The following is an 8,060-nucleotide window of genomic DNA, read 5'->3' on the forward strand; positions in this document are numbered from 1 at the left end:
ATCTTTTCCCCGCACGAACATAATCTCATTCCTATAGGAATCATACTCTTATTCCCGTAGGAACCATGTTCTTGTTCCCATAGGAACCATGCTCTTTTTCCCGTAGGAAAAATACCCTTGTCCCCGAAGGAACCATACTCTTGTCCCTGAAGGAACGTGTGTCTCATTCCTGAAGGAATCATCTTTCTAGCATCTCTGTCTCTGTTATGTAACTCATCACATTATACTATTCCTATGGACATTTTATCGTTTTATCTCATCAAGAGATCTTCTAATACACATCTAGTACTTAACTCATTAAGTACTTAATCTCTATCTACGTCTAGTAATATATAGGCATTCTACACAATACCTTAATATCTAGACATACATAAATACTCTTATGATTATATGGCATATCTTAGGTATAAAAGGATACATTTCTCATCATTTACTCGTATATACATACTCTAAGTATAGCTACATGCTCTGTTATATGTTTCTAATATATACCTCATTATATATACTCTCAATATATGTGCATTCTCAACTACATGTTCTCATACATATATTCTTAATCTTTCTTCATCTAACTACTTGAAGGATTTCATTTAGTGACTCAAGGGCATCTTACATACATATATATATATATATATATATATATATATATATATATATATATATATATATATATAATTAAATATATAACAACACAGAGATAGAGAGAGAGAGAGAGAGTGTGTGTGTGTGTGTGTGTATGAAAGAGAGAGAGAGAGAGAGGGAGAGAGAGAGAGAGAGAGAGAGAGAGAATTGTAACTCACTTTATCAGTTAGTGAAGACTAACTGTCCCACTTTCTTCAATTCTGTCATTGATGCATCTTGATCTATCTTCTTTGCTCTTAGGCCTATATATATATATATATATATATATATATATATATATATATATATATATATATATATATATATATATATATATATATATATATATATAAAGAGAGAGAGAGAGAGGTTCAAATGTGGATTGGCAATTATTGTGTGGATGTTGGGATTAATGATAACCAATCATTTCGAAAACCTACAAAATGGTAATTTGGTAATCTTAAAAATAATTATTTATGGTAAATTGTTAAAGTAATTAATATCCTTTTAAAATAGGAAATGATTATTAATTCTCATCTAATTCATCTTCATCAAAAAGCTAGTAGAAATAGACCCAAACAATTCGATTCACCCCCAAATGCCACCACTGTCGTTTCTCTCTTTCCCCTATCATCTTCCACGACAAGATCATCTTTCAGCTTTCTTCTCTTCTGGTTCGATTTCTTCATATGTACCAAAGCACCTTGGACAGGTGATACCTCTACCCTAATCACCGATCACCTATTATTTGTTGCTTTTTTTTTATTTTGCCTCGAACAGATTGCAATTAGGGTTATCAACTTGGATGAGAACCAACGGTGTCTCCGACAAAATTGATTTGTCAAACTTTCTTCTTTTCCTTTTCTCCTCCTTTAAATTTGTATTGCTAGTTGTTTATTATTTTTATTCAAGAAGAAATCAATGGCAATGAAGTTCCACCCACCTTATCTCATGCTTCGGTTATGGTCACAGACCACAGATAGAGACAACCAATGGTATTCTTCTCTTCCTGTAACGACCCAAATTTTTCAAAGAAATTTTTCATTTAAAATTAGTCAATCATAAATCATTAAATATGAAAATCCAAATAATTGTTTTCAAATCCACCATCATTACATCATTATTTTTAAAACATCAGAGTGTCCCCAAATCATATCAGAAAAGAGAGATAGAGTGCACGTCGCATCATCACGCCTAGCCTTTGCCCTTGGGCTCCGATGTACCTGAAACAAATCCACAAACGGTAAGCTGAAAGCTTAGTGAGTCCCCCAGAGCATACCCCACACAACATCCACATGTCATATTAGCTATATAAGCTACCTCTACCACATAACACATATCAATTAGCTATAATAGCTATCTCTACCATTCGCCATAAAGGATATCTCTACCATTAGCCACAAAGGTTATCTCTACCATTAGCCATAAAGGCTATCTCTACCATTAGCCATAAAGGCTATCTCTACCATTAGCCACGAAGGCTATCTCTACCGCATACACATCTCAACACAGCAAGTATACTAACTATCATAAAATGGGCCCTCCTTGGTGCCCTAGACCCATTGGTATGGTGAGAAGACTCACCTCTCAAAGGCTGAACTGGCAAACTGAAGTCAGATATATCCCACGCTGCTCCTCCCAAACTCCCTATAATCAATGAGTAAATAACTCAGCATAATCCCATAAATACCCCTAGGGTCAACCCTGGTCAAAGTCAAGGTCTATAATCCATGTTGACCCTGACTCGTCGAGTGTAACCTGACACTCGTCGAGTTCCTTGTTTAACTCGCCCACTCGCTGAGTCACCCTAGTGACTCGTCGAGTTCCTTGATGTTCATGGCCGTGAACTCCCAACCGGAAACCCTTGACCGTGAATGAGAAAACCCTTCCCGAATCGCCGAGTCACTTTCACGACTCGCCGACTTTCCCCTAGTCCAACACGTTTGCGGTCCTTTCCAGTGGGACTTAAAGTCCCAAACTTCAGATCTATCTTCTTCTAGGGCAGATGTCATGTAAAGTTGTAAACTTTACGTGCATGCATGGCCTCACATGGCCATAACACCAAAACTAACCTTCAAATAAGGTTTTCATGCATGGAGAGGGGGAAAGCTTATAAAAAGATGCAACTTTATGCTATTTGGGACCTAAGAAGGTCTAGATCTGGAACCATGTCACTGTGATAGGTCCAGATCCAAGATTGATTCCATTTTCCCTCAATAATGACCATAATCATCCAAATGGAGATCTAAGACTTCAAGGCTTAAGATGACGAATTAATACCTCAGTAAAGTGTCCAAAATGAAGTAGAGGCTGGATCTGATGTTTCCCCCTTGATCCTTCTTCCTCCAACTTGAAATCCTTCCCAAGATTCACCAATTTATCTCACCAAGGCTCTCACTTTTCTCACAAGAGGGTTTGCGGTCGTGAACAGCTCCTAGGGTGCGAATGGGAGGCTATCGAGGTTGTTAATGATGTTTATATAAGGCACAAACCCTAAAATTAGGGCTTTCATTAAACAGCCCCGACTCGCCGATTCGAGCCTTCTGACTCGCCGAGTCGCTTCCGACCAACGTCCATGATACACGGCCCTACTCGACGAGTTGGACTCCCAACTCGCCGAGTCCATGCATATAACCTCCCCAATGGCAAATTTCCAACCAATACTCAAAATAGGCGTTACAAGTCTCCCCCACTTGAACTAGACTTCGTCCTTGAAGTCTGCTGACCCAAACAAATCTGGGTAATGCTCTCGCATCTCGTCTTCCTGCTCCCAATTCCATTCGGAGCCCCTCCGATGCTGTCATTGCACTTTCACCAATCTTACTTCCTTATTCCGAAGAACCTTGGTCTTCCTATCCAGAATCGCAACGGGCTTCTCAATGTAGTTCAGGCTCTCAACCACCTGGATGTCACCCAGCGATACGACCGCGGCCTCGTCAGTTACACACTTCCGAAGCTGAGACACATGGAAGGTGTTATGAATCTGGCTAAGCTCTTCCGGTAAATCCAGACGGTAGGCTACTTTACCCACTCCGGCCGAAATCCTGAATGGCCCAATATATAGGGGTCCTAGCTTATCCATCTTTCGAAATCTGATGATTCCCTTCCAAGGTGACACCTTTAATAGTACAAAATCCCCCACCTGAAATTCCAAGTCTGAACGCTGTCGGTCGGCGTAACTCTTCTGACGACTCTGCGCAACTCGCAGACGGTCGCGCATTTGCTGAATTAATTCGGTAGTCTTGAGCACTACCTCAGTGCTCCCCATGACCCGGTGTCCAACCTCATCCCAACAAACCGGGGTCCTGCACCTTCGACCATATAACATTTCGAACGGGGCTCGATCGATACTGGCATGATAACTGTTATTGTATGAAAACTCTGCTAGTGGGAGATACGTATCCCAACTCCCTCCAAAATCCAACACGCATGCCCGCAGCATATCCTCCAGTGTCTGTATCGTCCTCTCGCTCTGGCGTCGGTCTGGGGGTGATTTGTTGTGCTAAAATGTAGTTGAGTACCCAGCTCCTCATGGAATTTCTTCCAGAATCTGGATGTAAACGGAACATCACGATCAGAGACCACCGACACAGGCACCCCGTGTCTAGCCACCACCTCACGCACGTAAATATCCGCCAACTACTCGGCGGATATACTTTCGAAAATTGGAACAAATTGGTCACTCTTCGTCAGTCTATCCACAATCACCCATATGGCATCCACACCTCTTGTCGTCCTTGGCAACTTCGTAATGAAGTCCATTGTGATCTCCTCCCACTTCCACATGGGAACGGGTAGCGGTTGGACCTTACCATGAGGCCGCTGATGCTCGGCCTTGACCTCCCTGCAGGTCAAGCATCGCTTTACAAAACAAGCAATTTCCAGCTTCATGCAGGGCCACCAATAACTCAGCCTCAAGTCCCTTTACATTTTCGTAGCTCCTGGATGTATAGAGAACTTGGACTTATGCGCTTCCTCCAATATCTTCTGTCTCACTCCCCCAGTCACCAGTACCCACACCCGGGCACACTGCGTCAAGAGGCCACGACTATCCTTAACAAACAAAAGATATTGTCCTCGGATCCTCTTTATCTTCCAGTTATCTCTCTTTACTCCCTCAACCTGGGCTTCCTTGATCATCTCCAACAATGGAGAGATCACCGTCATTCTCAAACACACATTCCCAATCAGGGAACCCGCCGTCTTATGGCTCAAAGCGTCGGCCACTACGTTGGCTTTCCCTAGATGGTATAGAATCTCGCAGTCGTAGTCCTTTAGCACATCCAACCACCTCCTCTGTCGCATGTTGAGGTTCTAGTGATCCATCAAATACTTCAGACTCTTGTGCTCGGTGTAAATGGTACACCGCACTCCATACAAGTAATGCCTCCACATCTTAAGGGCAAACACTACTGCCCCCAGTTCCAGATCGTAAGTGGGGTAATTCGCCTCATGTGGCTTCAACTGTCGTTAGGCGTATGCTATCACGTGCCCCCTCTACATCAGTACCGCACCTAACCCTGAAATCGATGTGTCACAGTACACCACCAGATCGTCTAATACCTCCGGTAGCACTAGAATCGGAGCCTCGCATAACCTTCGTCTTAGGGTTTCAAAAGCCATCTGATGATCTGTACCCCACCGAAAGGTCACATTCTTCTTAGTCAAATGGGTCAATGGAACAACAATCTTGGAGAAATCCTGATTAAACCTCCGATAATAACCCGCTAAACCCAAGAAGCTACGAATATCTGACGCGTTCTTCGGTACTTTCCATCGCATCACTGCATCAACCTTGGCCGGATCAACCGAAATACCCTCCTGGTTGATTATGTGCCCCAAAAACTGCACCTCTGGCAGCCAAAAACACACTTGGAGAACTTAGCATACAGCCTCTCCGCCCTCAAGGTCTCCAATACCTCCATCAGATGCTGCTCGTGCTGCTCCATAGTCTTAGAATATACCAGGATATCATCAATAAAGCAATCACCGACCAATCCAGCATCGGTCTACACACCCTGTTCATGAGATCCATGAATGTTGTTGGGGCATTAGTGAGCCCAAACGGCATCACCACAAACTCGTAATGCCCATACCGAGTCCTGAAAGTCGTCTTCGGTATATCCTCATCCCGAATCCTCATTTGATGGTAACCTGATCGAAGATCAATCTTGGAAAACCAAGACGCGCCCTACAGTTGGTCGAACAAATAATCGATCCTCGGTAACGGATAACGGTTCTTTATCGTTAATTTATTTAGCTCTCGGTAATCAATGCACATCCTGTGCGATCCATCCTTCTTTTTCACAAACAGGATCGGAGCTCCCCACGGGGAACTACTCGGACGGATAAACCCTTGATCTAGCAGCTCCTGAAGCTGCGTAGATAGCTCCTGCATTTCGGGCGGTGCTAATCGGTATGGTGCTTTCGCTATCGGGCGGAAACCGGCACCAAATCAATACGAAACTCCACTTGCCTCTCCGGAGGCACTCCCGGTAACTCTTCGGGAAAAACATCCCGAAATTCTTGTACAACCGGCATACTGCCCACATCCGTCACGGTCTCGACCATCGTATCCGAGATATAATCCAGAAATCCCGCACATCCTTGTTGCAGGAACCTCTGAGCCCTTGCAGCTGAGCAAAGGGTTGGCCCCTTCAAGGCCCTCTCAACATGAATAATCAGTTCTCCCCCACTTGGAGTCTGACCCCTCACTAGTTGGCACTCGCAGTCAATCATGGCCCTGTTGGTCCCCAACCAGTCCATCCCAACAATCACCTTCAGTCCTCGCAGCGGTATTGGGATCAGATCAACTCGAAACCTTTCTCCAAGCACATTCAGGACATTGTCCCGATACACCCTCGATGCGCTCACCGTGCGGTCATCTGTAATCTCTACCTCGAGCGGGGGTTCCAAAGTCCCCGAAGCATTCTGAAACTTCTTGTTAAGCGCAAGAGAAACGAACGATCGGGTAGCCCCCGAATCAAACAAAACATGGGTGGATATACCATTGACCAAAAAGGTCCCTATATAAGCATAACGTACACATAAGTCATACCAATAATAAATAGAAGAGAGTAAAAGACACGTACCAGTCACAACGTCTGGCGCTGCCCAAGCCTCCTTGGTAGTCAGCTGAAATGTGCGGCTCTTCACCGCTGGAGCTTCCGCCTTAACAGGGCGACCCTCAGTGATCCTCACCGTGGCAGGCACAGGCGCCGCCACCACTCCTCCCCCTCCCTGCAACTTCGGACAGTTGACCTGCTTATGGTCGGTCTAGTTACAGTGAAAGTAAATCAAGTTCTTCGTAGAGCAATCCCGACTCAAGTGGCCGTGCTGGCCGCATGCATAGCATCTCGTACCCGAGACACGACACACTCCATTGTGCACCCTACCACACTTGGCACACCAGCCCCGACCCTGCTGGCCCTTGCTGGAAATGTCTGAGGTCTTAGGTTTCTTAGCCTGTCCCACCGTTGTCTATGCCTGCTCCGGCTTCCGCTTGGTGCGGAAGTCCAACTCCATCTCCTGTTCCCGGGCTTTCTCTACCATTTCATTCAGGGTTTTGAACCTTGTAAAGCTTACAAACTCCAAGATATCATCCCTTAGCATGGAATGATATCTCATCCTCCGCATATCCTCATCGGTAGCATACTGTGGGATCAACAATGCTCGCTCCGGAAACTTGGCGGTGATCTCCGCCACAGTCTCAGTGGTCTGTTGGAGTTCCTGGAACTCCCTCACCATCCTCTACACCTCAATGGCTGGTGCAAACTCCAAATCAAATCGCCGCACGAATTCGGCCCATGTCATCTCAGCCACATCGGTTGCTTCCACCTGGCTAGTAACTTCACCCCACCAATATCGGGCTCTATCTCTCAGCATACAGGAAGCAAATCCCACCTTTGACGCATCCGGACAAGAACTCGTGTGCTGGGCGTTCTCGATATCCGCGATCCAACGTCGGATAACAATGGGGTCCCTGACCCCGAAAAACTTTGGCGCTCCGTACGCCTTGAATTCCTGAAACGACGGAGTTCGGGCCCCAAACTGTCCCGCATCAATCTCGGCTCTGAATGCCCGGAGCCTCTCCTCCATAATCTCCATCATGCCCTCTTTGACCGTCCCAAAGATGACTGGGGTAGCGTCAAGGATGCCCTTCATAACCTCGGCTGCAATCAGCTCGCGCAGCCTCTTATCCATGCCATCGGTAGCGTCACCTGATCCCACCACGGATCCAGATCCCGATCCTGATCCCCCTGCTCCAAATCGTGTCACCACCATGTTGAACTGAAAAGTCATGAATCGTATCGAGGATCTTCCCACACCGGTCCTCCTTGAAATCGCCAGGTATAACACTGGTTCGGGTATAGGTCATGTGCTTTCAGTAGTACGGGCCCAATACTACCTTCCACACCTACCTGTACCTTTCCCCAAAG

The sequence above is a fragment of the Lactuca virosa genome, chromosome 6 (assembly GCF_052849685.1).
Source record: "Lactuca virosa cultivar CGN04683 chromosome 6, Lactuca_virosa_CGN04683_v6, whole genome shotgun sequence".
In the NCBI taxonomy this organism is placed as follows: domain Eukaryota; kingdom Viridiplantae; phylum Streptophyta; class Magnoliopsida; order Asterales; family Asteraceae; genus Lactuca; species Lactuca virosa.